Below are 14,067 nucleotides of genomic sequence, written 5' to 3' on the forward strand. Positions count from 1 at the left end.
TGTTTCGACAAAACTTTATTTCCTTTTTTTTTTTTTTTTTAAAGAAAAATTGTCATAAGATTTCTGACGGGACACGAAAGCTTTCTTTCTTGTTATTTTACAGATTACAATGGAAAGAAATAACTTTTCAAAAGAAAGCTTGTCATATCGCGTAAGATCCAATTAAGATTTCTGGCGATATCTTACTTTTCACTACACCACTTTCTCTTCATTTTTTTTTTTTTTTTTTTTCAATCTGATATACGAGAAATATCCAAATATCTCGCCCTACTTTTCCACAACCTGTGCCAGGATAATGATGGAAACCCAGGATGGCCATTCGTAAACAAAAATAAGAAAGGAACGAGAAACGAATTCGAGAGGAAAATACGTGACTATCCCGCCGTTATCCTGTTTCATTATTTTCATTCGTTATTATAATGAGGACCGGTTCAACTATAAAATTATCAAGGACGCGATTAATATTTCGCGTAACGCCTCGTGCACCGCACTGATCAGAGCCTCGATCATGCCTCCTTGACTCTCTTATACGTATATCGACCGAGTCGAATTAACGTTGCTGTCTATTAAATCCTTGAACAATGATTTCACGCGTATCCCCCCGTGACTTAACACCTTGACGAGAGATAAAATGTGGAAATAACAACTCGAACTGGCGTGTATCTTCGCGTGTGTGTGAACGAGGATTGAGGATAATAATTGAGGAAAAGAAGAAAAAAAAAAAAGAAAAACTTTGCTAATTTCCAACTTTTAACATCGTTTATAATTTAAATATCATTAGCATAAATGTGTGTTCTTATATATATATAAGATTGTGGAAAAAAATTTAAAACACGATTATTTCGATAATTTGTTTATTAAATTTATAAACAATTTGATTTTTCACGTTGATTGAAGGAAAAGATAGAATATAACGAAAATGGAGACTCGATCCACTTCCAGTTGAAGTAAGATCAAATTTACTTTTATTGTCAATTTTGACAGAATTGTATTTTCTTCCTATTCCTTTGCTCGAATAATGATAACACGTATATCACACGTATATGAGAACTACAACGTTGCATATACAATGATAATAATGACGTTTATCGAGTCTTATAGCGAATAAAATTACAATTCTGACTGTATTCACGCGTGATAACGCGAGGGGGGAGAAGGGGGGAGAGAAAATCTTGGCTAATTGATAACTTTTAGCACTGTCCGACATTAGCATAAATGTGCATACACACCACGAGGAAATTGTTATATTGTCAGATATAACCAGTCACCGAGTTTATCGAGCCCCACGGAATTGCGTTTTAACCCAATCACCCGTGAACGCGTGTGTCAAACGCGGCTCGTTTATCGTCTAGTCACTTCAGACATCAGTTCGATCATTGTGCAAATATTCATCCTTAAACTCGAGTGTAATCGAAAAATTTCTCAAGGAAAAAAATCCTCCTGCTCTTTATTTCCGTCGAAGAAATTCCATGGAAAAAAATTGCGTCCATTTAAAACAAGTAAAAGTACTTATTAAGATAACAATTTTTTCGATAACAAATATATCGTCTATCGTTTGAAAGTATTAAAATCGCGCTTGGGGAAGATTGCGACGTTTGATGGCGTGAAAAAAAAAAAAAAAGGAAAAAAGCAACGTAGCATTGCACGGTTAAATATATTCATCGATATGCAAATTTCAAGGCGGCAACAGTCGCGTGCCACCACCGCGTAGCACGGGATCGTCTACTCCGTTTTTAGACTTCGTCCACGGTTGTTTTGAACATTTTGTGATTAATCGATCCACGAGTCGTCCGTCTCGCTCGTTTCCTCGCTTATTTACTCGCGCAACCACCCACGCGATGCGCTCGGCTATCTCTTTTCCGCCCGCTCTTTTCCTCCTTCCTTTTCCCCCTCGACTACCCTTTGAACCGAGAGGCTTATCTCTAATTTATAATTAGCCACGCGAGGACGAGGCACACCATCGGAAGCCATCGAAACGTATTCATATTCTCCCTTGGACATGAGTTATTCACGCGGTGATCGTTATGCAAAGTTCCCTCCTTCCCTCCATGCTGTCTGCGATTTCGATCTTCCGGCATCGCGGATCTGTCGTTAAAAGCCGTAACTTTTGCATGCAGACGATGATAGAATATATATATATATATATTCAGTAACGTTTCAATTTTTATTCGCTTTGAGGTTGGATAACGATGTTAAGATCGTCTTCCTTTTTTCGAAGAAAACAAACAAAGAAAGAAAGATGAAATTTTCAACGATGAATTCAAACGATCCGTCCCCTTCCGTCCCCAAAAAATATTCCCTCGATAAATCGATGAAGGAAGGTCTGGTGAACATCTTGGAAAATGGAGCGACGATATTCCACGGAATCCCGTGGGAGGACGTGCATCCATTCGTTTGACACAATTACCGATCCCCGACACTCGGAGCAGAAGGTCAATCGAACGATTAAGTGACCCTTTCGCGAGGTTTTATCGAATTTTTCCTACGTTTCTTTCGACCCTTGTATCTCTCCCCTCCCCTCCAATTCGATTTGCTCTCTTTTTCATCTTTCCCGCGCCGATATCGTATTCTGCGCACAGCCTCCTATCATCTCTTTATCATTATCACGCTCGTCAATAAATCGTCGAACCCACTTACCCTGATAAGCGGCACGATCAAAAAAAAAAAAGAAAAGAAAAGAAAAGGAAAAAGAAGTCGGCATGGCATGCGACTGCGCTTTTACTCGCTGTTCTTCTTCATCTTCGTTCTTCTCCTCTTATCGCTTGTTACAATTAGCACATGAAACAAAAATATTCGTATACTCGCTTATATCTCTACGAATAAATTCACTCGATCCAAAAATTCTAATTTTAAATAAACGTTAAGAGATTAAAGTTGCGGTATTTTTTTTTTTTTTTTTTTTTTTTTCCTTTTTCTTATTCACGTATCTCTGAAATATAATTTCGTCTCCCTTTGTCCTATACTACGATAGGATATATTGGAATGAGCAGTGTAAATTCTTTTGAAAATTTTCGGTACGATATTCTGACTGTTGAAGACGTATTTGAGAAAAAAGAAGAAAGTCGGTTAAGATGACCAAGGCTTTTGTCTTTCATCGTTACTTCGGCGATCGTGTTTCGAGAGAAAGACGCATTTTCTCGGAGCTAAAACACAGCGGCTGGAGATAACTGAGAGAGCAGAGTTTGTCACCATTTATAGTATTGACGATATAGAAAACTACGTTACGACACAATTTTAACCGAGAGATTTTTTTGCTCCGTCTGCCGCCGTCTCGAATCGAATTGTTTATTAAAAGAAGTTGAAGTGTCGCGTTCCGATAAGGGGAACCGATTGATATTGGGTTAATTAGTTCGTTTGTTTTGAATAAGTGACATTCATTTCGTTTTATGAATGCTTCCCTTCTTCTTTTTCTTCTTTTTTTCTTTTTTTCTTATATCTAATTAATTTTAAACGCTGGACACATTCAACGATTGCACCCAATAGTATTTTCATACTTGATTGAAATGGATCAATTTACAATTCTTTCCAACCTTACTTCTTACTATTTACTCGCTTGAGATTTTCGAAAAATTCTAAAATCGAGCAACATCGTAAACTTCAACTATCGACACGAGGATTATCGCGTCAACTCATTCAAAGAACGTCTCTATCGATTTATATTATATCAATTTAATAAACTCTCTTGTGCTACTTGTGCAACTTAATATCTCATATAATAAATAATAAATAAACATACAGTTTCGATTCAATTATTCAACTGTATCTCGCTCACGGTAATCGAGGCGGGCGCATAATTGCATCGATCCTCGGGGAGAAGTGGTCGGATATCACCAATTACGGAATCGTCCCCTATTCCGTATCAACCGGTTTTTGCTTTTCTCTTTTTACTTTTCCTTTCTTTCTTTCCTCGACGACGAGCGCATGCGTAAATCGTACAATGCCGGCGCGCGTATTTCAGTGTTATGAAAGCTACGTCATACGGTGGATTATAGTCCAAGCTGAGATACACAGGGGTCAAACGCCGCCCTCTTATCGCGTTTTATACGTTTGCATTGGAAATACCGTGAAACGCGTAAATTCTATATTTGTGAAAATATAGATCGATCTTTTTTCCACTTCAATTCCAAAGTTTATTTATCGTGTAGTATTATCGTGTGCAAATTTTAGATATTTCGAAAAAAAAGGATCGATTTTTATCCATCCCAGGGATAGATGGGTGTTCGTAGTTTGAATTCCATTTTATTTAATAACGGTTATCGAGCCATTTTCGAAGAGTTAAGAAAATTTAATGGAGACTCTGTTCGATAGGATACGATTGGTATTAAATTCGAGTTGTTAATTGAAGTTGTTAGTTGTAGGATACGCATAGTTCTTCGACGAATAGTTCGCTCGATTATATTCGGTTAATCAACTTGCCGAATCCGCGAGCGAAACTTAATATACAATAATTGATATCGCGAATAGAATTTTAATTACAATTAAATCGATCGACCACGTTCGTTCGATGTAAACGCAGTTTCGGATCTCGATCGAATCTTCTTTCTTTCTTTCTTTCTTTTCTTAATAATAATAATTTATCAAACCAGTTTTAAATCAGGCAAACTTCCTTTCTTGAAATTCAACTCGTACGCTCGATTTGAGAGATTCGTTGCTCGGCCGATTAAAAGTTGGAAACGCGACTTTGATAAACTGCGTTGCACTTGGACAACGTGAAACATTGATACATCGATTCGATGACACACGCAATAATCGATGGATTTCCATCTTCTGTCAAAAAAAAAAAAAAAGAAAGAATCGCACAATCAACGAGAATTTTCAACAAATCCATGAATGCAATTACGCGCAAAAGCTGTAGACTTCGAACAGACGCTTCACAACAACGCTCTAATCAGCGTTCCTAGCTCTTTAACTATGGGGCGTGCGATACGAAAAACAAGAGAAGTAGGTCGGTCGAAAGTGTAATAGCGGCCCGATTTTACGCGCGATTCCCGCTAATCGAAACGCGCATTGGCACGCCTCGGTCCCCGCATATTTTCGCAGACACGCACGCGCGAACACGAGGATAGAGCGATACCGATACCGTAAGAAGATAAGGAATAATCGTTGCTCTTATTATGGAACGATGCGCGATTTCCTGCTCGTGCTCGATCGTACGAGTAATAATATATTCCTTCCACCGCCGAGTCTATTCGGGTCACAAGTAATACGTTAAAATCAAGTGATCGGTCTCTCCCCTATCGTTGCGTGGATCGTCTTCATTCTTCGCTCCTCGTCCCTCCTCTCCTCCTCTCCTCTAAATCCATAGAACGACTGATAAATCAATCGGGATTGTGTGTGAACAGATTTAATAATGGAGATAGAGAAAGAACGGCGATTATTTTTGCAAATGATATATTGTCGTGTGAAACTATACACATATTAATCGTCGAGCAAACGAGGTACAATACGTAACGTAATGAAAAAGTACGCGTGTATACATTGGTGTGCAGGGTGTCTGGGCTAACAATAATATTGGTTGATGCAGGGAGATGCAGAAGCGAAGAAGGATTTTCTACAAGGCTCTTGAAAATAAATGGAAAATTATGAAATGAAACGAATACTCTATCTTGTTGTATTATTATCACGATGTTATATCTCCTTTCTAAAATTATACTCGTCGTACTTGACAAGTTGCTCGACAAGTCGCTCTACGAAGATTTCAAAGATCGACTTTTTTCCCCTCTTTTTAATACAAAAATTGGAGAATACTCACGCGCCATCAAACGTTATACAGACGTTCCACACGACAACGGGTTGTTCTTACGTATCTGTACACATAACGCATAATCGTTTATTTCTGGCGCCAAACAATTTCACGTATCTTTAGGATCTCGTTAACGTCTGGTAAACACACCGGCCGAAATTGAAATCTGTCAACAAATAAGCTACGTCAAGTGTGGGGTGTACACGCGACGCGCGTATGACGGCGCCGTGTTCGGAACAACGTTACACGTGTCGTCGATATTGCGCTCTTCCTCTTCTTCTTTGCTAAATGCAAAATGTTACCAAGACGATCCAACAGGCAAGGCCGTCAACAGAGAAAATCTATATGCAGTGCAAGAATGATCTTGAATCACGCGCGGACGAACGATTTTTGCCGAGATCGATATAAACGGTATATAAACGGGTGATAACGTAAAACTTCGTATTAACTTCTCGTTACGTAAAGCTTTTATCTTTATTTACTACGTTATGTCACTTCGAGACGATCGTCGAACGGACGTGGAACGTGTAGAAATTTCATGCGTTGAAAAATCTCGTAATTATCGTTGAGAAAAATCTATTTTTCTCTTTCTCCTTCGAACTTCAACTTTGCTCCAACTTTGCTCCAACGCGAAACTCTTTGCATAAAATTTCACCCTTCCTTCCAGCCAATCGAATCGAATTGAAGAAGAAAAGAATCCTTCGATCCGCGTAATTTTCTTTTATCCTCGCCTTCTCTCGAACTTCTTTCTCCCGCCCTTCTCGTAATCCGATAAGGCGAGAAAGGAGGGCACCATTTTGACCGATATATCACGCACCCGATTCGAACGATAAAGTTCGAACACGGGCATCCCGCCAAATGCGAATCCGAGTTACCTCGTCGCGACTTCTCCTCCACGTGGAGGATATCCGCGGATTCTCTACGAATCGTAAACAATCGCGTGTCGTAAACGTTGGAAATTCTTGGATACCGAACCTCGACCGTGGATAAACGATAGGATCTTGATCGAGAAAGGTTCCGCTTTTTCGTTCATCCGCCATTGCGTTCCTTTTCTTCTACGCTGCCAGTCACGCTTATTGTAAAAGTTGGAGAAACGAATCGATACGCTTGAAATAAGATAAAGATGCGGAAAAAATGCGGGGGAGTATGAAGATCGTGTCTTTGAGAATCGCATCGTGTCTCGAACGAGTTTTCGTTAGAATTTTACGAGTTGAAAATCGAAAATAATAAACGATTTTGTCGATTTTGGTCCTTTTCCAGAAAGGTTAAAAATATAATATTATATCTGGATATGTATGTGCAGAGAATTAATATAGTATCGTATACAATGTTCATACATGTAAAGCAGTGGTATTAACTTTTACGTATTGAATTAAATTTAAACTATATTATATATCGCATTTGTGTAACCGGTATATGTACAATGAGTGTTTTGTTAAAGTGTTATCTGTAATTATATTGCAGGGGAACCGTATCTAATTGAATCATAAAGACGTTTCGGATCTTATAATTGAAATTGGACAAGGATCGTTATTGTTACGAATTCTTCCATTCTTTCTTTTTATTCAAGTTTTATTTATATACTTCACGTGCATTATATATATCTTGTTTATATACGATAAATCTATTTTCTGAAAAAAAAAAAAAAAAAAAAGATATCAACACGCGCATTGATAATACATTGATTCCTATATTCCAACATGGCTGTTGACTATTTTTGATGCATATATACGATTCGTGTCACGACAAGATTTGTATACATCGATGTTCGACTGCGTACTGGTTATACACGTAATTCCAGTATGCGAAATTAGCGGATAAACGTGACTCGAAAATAGTCGCAACAGCCGTCAGCTTGTCCACCACGTGTGTTTATTTTCCCTTCCGAATAAATCTGCATCGACGATCTTTGGCCAACTATTTAGTGTCCAAACAGAAGAAGCTCGTTCGAAACGATGGACGTGTGCGTATATATATATACGTATACTTCTGATATGTTTCCCAACTTCATCCACGATATTTGTGTTCGAATTCATTTGCCAAACAAAAGTTGAAAAAGTATCCACGAGCAGTTTCTTCTCTTGCCTTTATCTGCATCTTTAACTTCGATGTTGAGGAGACATTTTTTTCCCCCTCCCCTGAAATAATATCTAATCCTCTTATCTTTTCTTGAGTCACGATTGTTTTTCACAGTCTAGCCAAATAATCTGACGACTATCTAATCTTTCCTCACCAAACTCTCCACCCTTGTATACAGGATGTCGATATATTTTCGAAGTATCAAAACAAGCACAAAATTTGATATTTAAGATAGATGGTCTATCTCACATTTCTTCGAATAAACTTCAATCGATCCTTTTGTATACGCGAAGTTTTCTCTTAGAATCGATATATTATCCGCTAAATATGCTAACAAAGATAAAAGAGATAAAAAATAAACGTATTTCAACTTAATAATTTGATAATTATCTCTCTTGACACGCATATATATCTATATTTATATATATAGATATATATGCTTGATCGATCCAGTGTATCGACCTTTGATATCTATCGGCCCAGCCAGAGTTATAATCGAGAGATCAAAGGCTTTCTGACGACAGAATCACCCTCTCTTTTGAAACGAGAAGAAGAACAGAGCCGACTGATATTAACCGATATTCAAATAAATGCTAAGAATAAACTCCGCGTTTGGGATCGCGACCCACAAATCCGTTTATAATTGTACGCGATTACGAGATATATAATCGCATCATTGTCTATTCGAGTTGCAATTGCGGCGCCCGTTGTTTATCTATCTCACACAGAGATCGAGAGAATCGAATCGCGATTCAACTGGCGGCGATGTAACATCGTCTTGTTCGGCCTTTTATCGTCTCTGCCCTGCCTTTTTGCATTGTTTATCACGCCGCACCAATGTGCAACTTTATCTTCCGACCGGTTACCACGAGTTTTATGCCGTTTTATCATCGCCGATTCCTCGTTTCCCTTCTCGTCGATTACGCCGACCAATTATCTCCTCCCGCTCCTTCCATACTTTATTGTGGACCGCCCGCCGTTTACACACGTCCCAATTCCAATCCGGAGAGAATCGCACGCATTTTATCGTATCGAAAATTTGAGAGTCGCTTTTTATCGCGAGAAATTATTACGAAGAACATGGTGGAATGATATTCCTCATTGGAATTTGAATTGGAACGATAAATTGTAGATTGTGGAATTCTTGTGTAAGAATATATTAACATCGGTTTTAAATTTTTTCCTAACTTATTATTTTAAATTTCGGGATATATTTTCGGAAGAGTAATAACAGGCGGTGTATATATCTCGTGCGCAAGAGGAAATTCTAAATATCGGAGAAAACGGGATACAGTTTTTCGTATTCCCAATGAAAATAAATTCTTTCGAATCTTCGCTTTCGAAGCAAGAGATCGGCTCAACAATACGCTCGAGCAAAGTGTATTCTTAAATCTCTCCTCGGATCCATTTAGCTCGAATAATCACAACAATCGGTGGAATTCGAACGTCTATTATAAAACGTCCTCGTAAATCTCGTCTCGAGCCACGCCGCTTCTTTCACGAATTCCTCCTCCTCCACTAAATAAAAACCAGCGAATCGCCATTTTCAAAACTGAATCGATCGATAAACGATTCTTCCTTAACATCTCGTCGCGTCGAAGAAACGAAGAAACTACATCTCGATTTGTATCCGTGCTTTCTTTTTTTTTTTTTACGAGAGATAGGCTTGCTACGCCTACGACGGATCGAATAGGATCGTCGCGTTTCTTGTTTACCGTTTCACCATCATCCTTCTTCATCTCCTCGCCTCACCTCGTCCACCACACTGTTTTCACTCACAGTGTTTTACGGCCGCCCGATGAATTTCATAGCAGGCCTTGAACGGCTAGTTCCTCGTTACAGCGGCGATCTGCGCGAATGATGTCACGTATCAAAAGTATCCATGCAGCGTGCATCTGCAGAGGATGAGAACAACGACGATCGGTTTTATCGTTGGAACGCGCGTAGCATAGGAGCATAGGAAATGCACGGAGGAGGAGGAGGAGGAGGAGGAGAGGCCTCAAGGAGAGGCAGGCATCGATCGTGACTTTTTTCAGATCAATACAGATGATATTTGTCATCGTTTATATTATACTTCTTGTTTATTATAGTTGGAGGTGGAGGGGCGGCTATTTTCGGGCTCGAAATGGAAAATGTAAAATCGTGGAGGCGGTTCTCTCTGTTCTTCAACGACGGAAGGTTTATCGTTCGCGATAAACACGGGAAGGAAATGCAAGACGCGCGGTGATTTTTATCGATAGATTTATACCCCGGTATTTTTCTCGCTCGAATATGTAAATGCAAAAGCGAAGCTTGGTTCCTGTGTCTCGACAGGATTTGCAAGATTTAACGATCGAAGGTTTTATCGTTTGCATATATTTATATATATATATGTGTGTGTGTGTGCGTATAGAGATAGTAGACATCGAGGGGATTTATTCGATTGTTTTTAGTTTAATTTGAACGGAGATGGGAAATTTGTTTGGTGGAGTAGTTGTTTCGATAGGATTTGGCAGAATCCTAGGATTCTGGCGTTATATTATCGTGGTGTACACAGGAAGTGCGCGCGTACACATGTGGCAGAGGAGACGGTGATTTTTTATTAATAGATCTGTCGATTTATGCGCTATTTCTATTTCGATTCGTGGCGTGAAATTGTCGAAGTGGGCTGTGTTGTTTTGACAGGATTCGAGAGATTATCGTTCGCAAGCTGAACACGTAGGATAGAACACGTATTAGTGTATACGTGGCAGACCTCAAGGAGACGAAACGTCTGATTCTTATTAATAGTTCTGTCGATTTATAGGCCCGTTTCTATTTTCATTCGAATGGAGATAGGAAACTTGTCCGAAGTACCCCGTTTTTGAATTTTGAATTCCTCGACGAGGAAGTTTGGATCGCAAATGTTAAAGGTGGAGGAGCCTTGTGCAGAAAGGAAAGATTTCAAATATTCCTCCTTTTGATATTTTCAAGAAGAGACTTGGACAATACGCTGCCAGATATTATTCCTGGCTAATATTTGTGAAAGATGTTTAGAAGAATTTTCTATTACGTACGCAACACAAATTTCTTCAAGCAAGCGTTGGAATCGAAACCAAGTTGGGAGACACTGATTCTTCCGACTATCGCAACGATTATTTTTCTCCACGTTCAAGTGGAAAGCGATAACGCGACGAAAGTAGAATCTTATCGAATCGCCCCATCATCTCGCCCTTCGACCCTTTCTCAACAACGAACGACAATTTCGCATTTAACAATTCTCCTCGAACCTACATCGATGAGACAGCTATTATTAATTTACGTGCATCATAAATACACGAATATACAATATATATATGTTTTCGTTTCTGCTCGAGAAAAATGCGTGTACGCAAAACGATAACAAGCGTCGAACAAGTGGTTACGATGTTACAAATAGATTTAATTGGTCAAACGCGTGTGGTAAGACGCTTACATAAACCGCGTGTCGTTCAATTAGCAGTTGGACGTGAAAATTGTACGTGCTCCAAAGGATTCGTACACGTACGAATTTCGGGGTAATTCGCGTTTCTGAAATGATCGATAATCACACGTTGCACAGCTACTCTTCTGATCTAATGTATGTAATGTGGAACCGTTGATAAGGGATCGGAACGCGAGCCGTTTAGATGGAAACGCGACTGGTTTTCTCGCGGGTCGTAGTTTCCAACTACGCACAAGACAGCAGTCTGTCTGCCATGGGGTGGTAACTGGGTCAACGATTCGTTTATCTGTTTATTTGCTAGCAGGTTTAATAATCATAGTTATCGTGATTTTTTTTCTTCTCCCTCTTTTTCAATCAATCAATATTTTGTGAACCAAATATTTTCACGCGAATTGCATGGCGTTTCCATAAGTGTTGTGTACGAAGACTTCAAGAGGAGGGAGCGTTTGATCTCTGAAGGTTTTAACGAAATAGATTTTTATTTACTCTTTGTAAGAGAACTCTCGTAGATTATATACACGAATAACGAGAAGGAATCTTGACCCGTGTTATAATTATGGGGGGGTCAGGTTAAATAAATCTCCAATTTAGTTGTTATTTATTTTTTTTGAAGTACTTCCATTCCATGTAACATACACAAGTTAGCCTAATTTTTTAGATATTAGGAGAAAATTTATTATTCCTAGCAGACGAGATCATCTCATCTCACCTCTTTCTTATTTAAATTTCCAACACGGAAAAGCGAGGTTTCGAATGAATTTCGAAATTGGACGACGAGCGTCACTGAATCATCCCTCCCGTAAAACAGGAGGGTAAACACCAAGTGCAAAGTGCTTTAAATATCATCATGGATTGGGTTACGTAAAAAGATAATCTTTCACGAGCAAAGTAGGTTGGCTGCCCCGTTATCTTTTATGTAATAACATCTAATAGCCGCGCACTCTCTATCGCGGGAGGATAGATTCCATCGTTGGGACCGGTGAACACTCGGGTTTATCGCCTTATTTACCTTAAGTCCACGCGAGGAGCGCGTTAGAGAGGTGCCACACCCTCCGTTCCGTCGATCGTCCATTGCTCACGCCATCATTGTTGACGCATCGTTGCGAGATTTATTCAGCTATTATTATAAACTCGAATTATTAAAATTCAATTTTTTGCCAGCCACCATTTCCTTCTCAAATTTTTTGCAATTTCAAGAAACTTTTATGGATGGAAATAAAACGGATGGTTTTTTCGGGGTTAATTTAAAAACGATCAGAGTTTCTTTTAGGAAAGAATTATACATATACGTAGATCTATCATTCACGCGTTATTCTTCTTGATTCTCATTCGTGAAACCAAGAAAAGGAAAAAAGAGTCGCAATTTCTATTATATTGTCGGTGTGTAAACGGGAATAATTTCGATAACATCGATGAAACATTTAGAAAATTAAGCAATAACGATTTGCAAGAGATATTTGAAAGATCGGGAGATTCGTAAGGAGGGGAAAAAGAAAAGGAGAATCGTAATTGCTGAATCATAATTCGGGAAGAAGTGCATATACAAAATTACGAAATTTGTAAAAACAAGCGTAGCTTGCAAATTGTAATATCGACTATATGACTAATATTTGGAATATTTAGAAAAATTAGAAAATTCTTAAAGAGCGAAAAGGATAGATGATCCACTTTGCAATAATTATCGGTTATTCTAATATCAGCTGATAATTGAAATATACGGAGTAGGGAAACACGTGTAACTTGTTCACAGCAATCAATCATCGATAAGATATCTTTTTCTTTTTCCTCTTCTTTTTTTTTTTTTTTTTTTTTTTTTCCTAAGGAAAATAAGGAATACTCTTCCCCGAGGATCGAATTTGAATATTTCTTCCCGAATAACCTCTTCCCCGCGCCGCAAGACACTTGTTGCATCGAGCGAGACGCCAGATATTCTCTCGATTGCATAATATCCGCGAGCAGTCTTCTCTCGGTGGCGTGTCGATAAATCTCGGCATCCCGTCAATTTGTTCCTCGCATCGATCGACGAATATATTTATTCAGATTAACGTACGATAGTCAGAGACCAGGGAATTAAGGCCAATTTGCATTTGCTCTCGTTTCTTAATTTCCCTTACTTAACGCTTTAATTATTATCGCGATTATCGTATCTCGAGTTTTTCAGGAAACGAGACTCGTCGATTTTATTCCTTGAAAATTTTGGTGTTTGGTAAATTTAATCTTCGAGGAAATAATATCCTAGGTGATTTTATTTTATTCGTTCATTTTAGAAATTTGACTGTAGGGATAAACTTTTAAATATTGGAGATATATATATATGTATATTTTTGTACAAAATTTCAGTTATCAAAGTTTAAAAATCAAATTTGATTTGGTTATCTCTCTTATCAACAGGTCGATCGATCATTCTTATCCCGTTTTCTTTCTCATTTTTCTTCCCATTTAAAACTGTGATTAATGCAGAAGCAGCCTCGAGGAAATAAACGCATAATTTGTATCCCTTTAATGATGATTCAGTAACGGAACACGTACATTTGTCGAACGTCACTGGCATCAGATCAAAGGGATAGATAGCTTGCTTCTCGTCGGATAAATGATGTGTCGTTTTAAACGAGCCACGATCGATACAATGAAGGATTGTCCCCTTTATATGGGCACCGATATTAAAACGGCTCGATTTCGAGTATGCAAATTCATCAGGTGTGTTCGTTTATTTACAACGAACAATTCTTATTGTCCTCGACACGTAAAATTTAAAGATGGTCGGTCGAAACCTGACCTCGTGAAATTCAAATTTGAAACTCTT

The 14,067-nt window shown here is 38.5% G+C and overlaps 1 protein-coding gene and 1 long non-coding RNA gene across 8 annotated transcripts in view; one reads left to right on the top strand and one right to left on the bottom strand.

The window, feature by feature from the left end:
* Positions 1–14,067, top strand: part of Sesn (Sestrin) — a 157,555-nt gene that overhangs the window by 56,180 nt on the left and 87,308 nt on the right. The window lies entirely within an intron of this gene.
* Positions 838–4,913, bottom strand: LOC147658292 (uncharacterized). Its single transcript, XR_015290770.1, has 2 exons — positions 4,584–4,913; positions 838–2,085 (listed from the first exon to the last, which is right to left on the bottom strand). It is a non-coding gene; the product is annotated as an uncharacterized LOC147658292 (long non-coding RNA).

The sequence above is a fragment of the Apis florea genome, unplaced genomic scaffold, assembly GCF_048593485.1.
Source record: "Apis florea isolate Af1SG1 unplaced genomic scaffold, ASM4859348v1 contig_2291_pilon, whole genome shotgun sequence".
Lineage (NCBI taxonomy): Eukaryota > Metazoa > Arthropoda > Insecta > Hymenoptera > Apidae > Apis > Apis florea.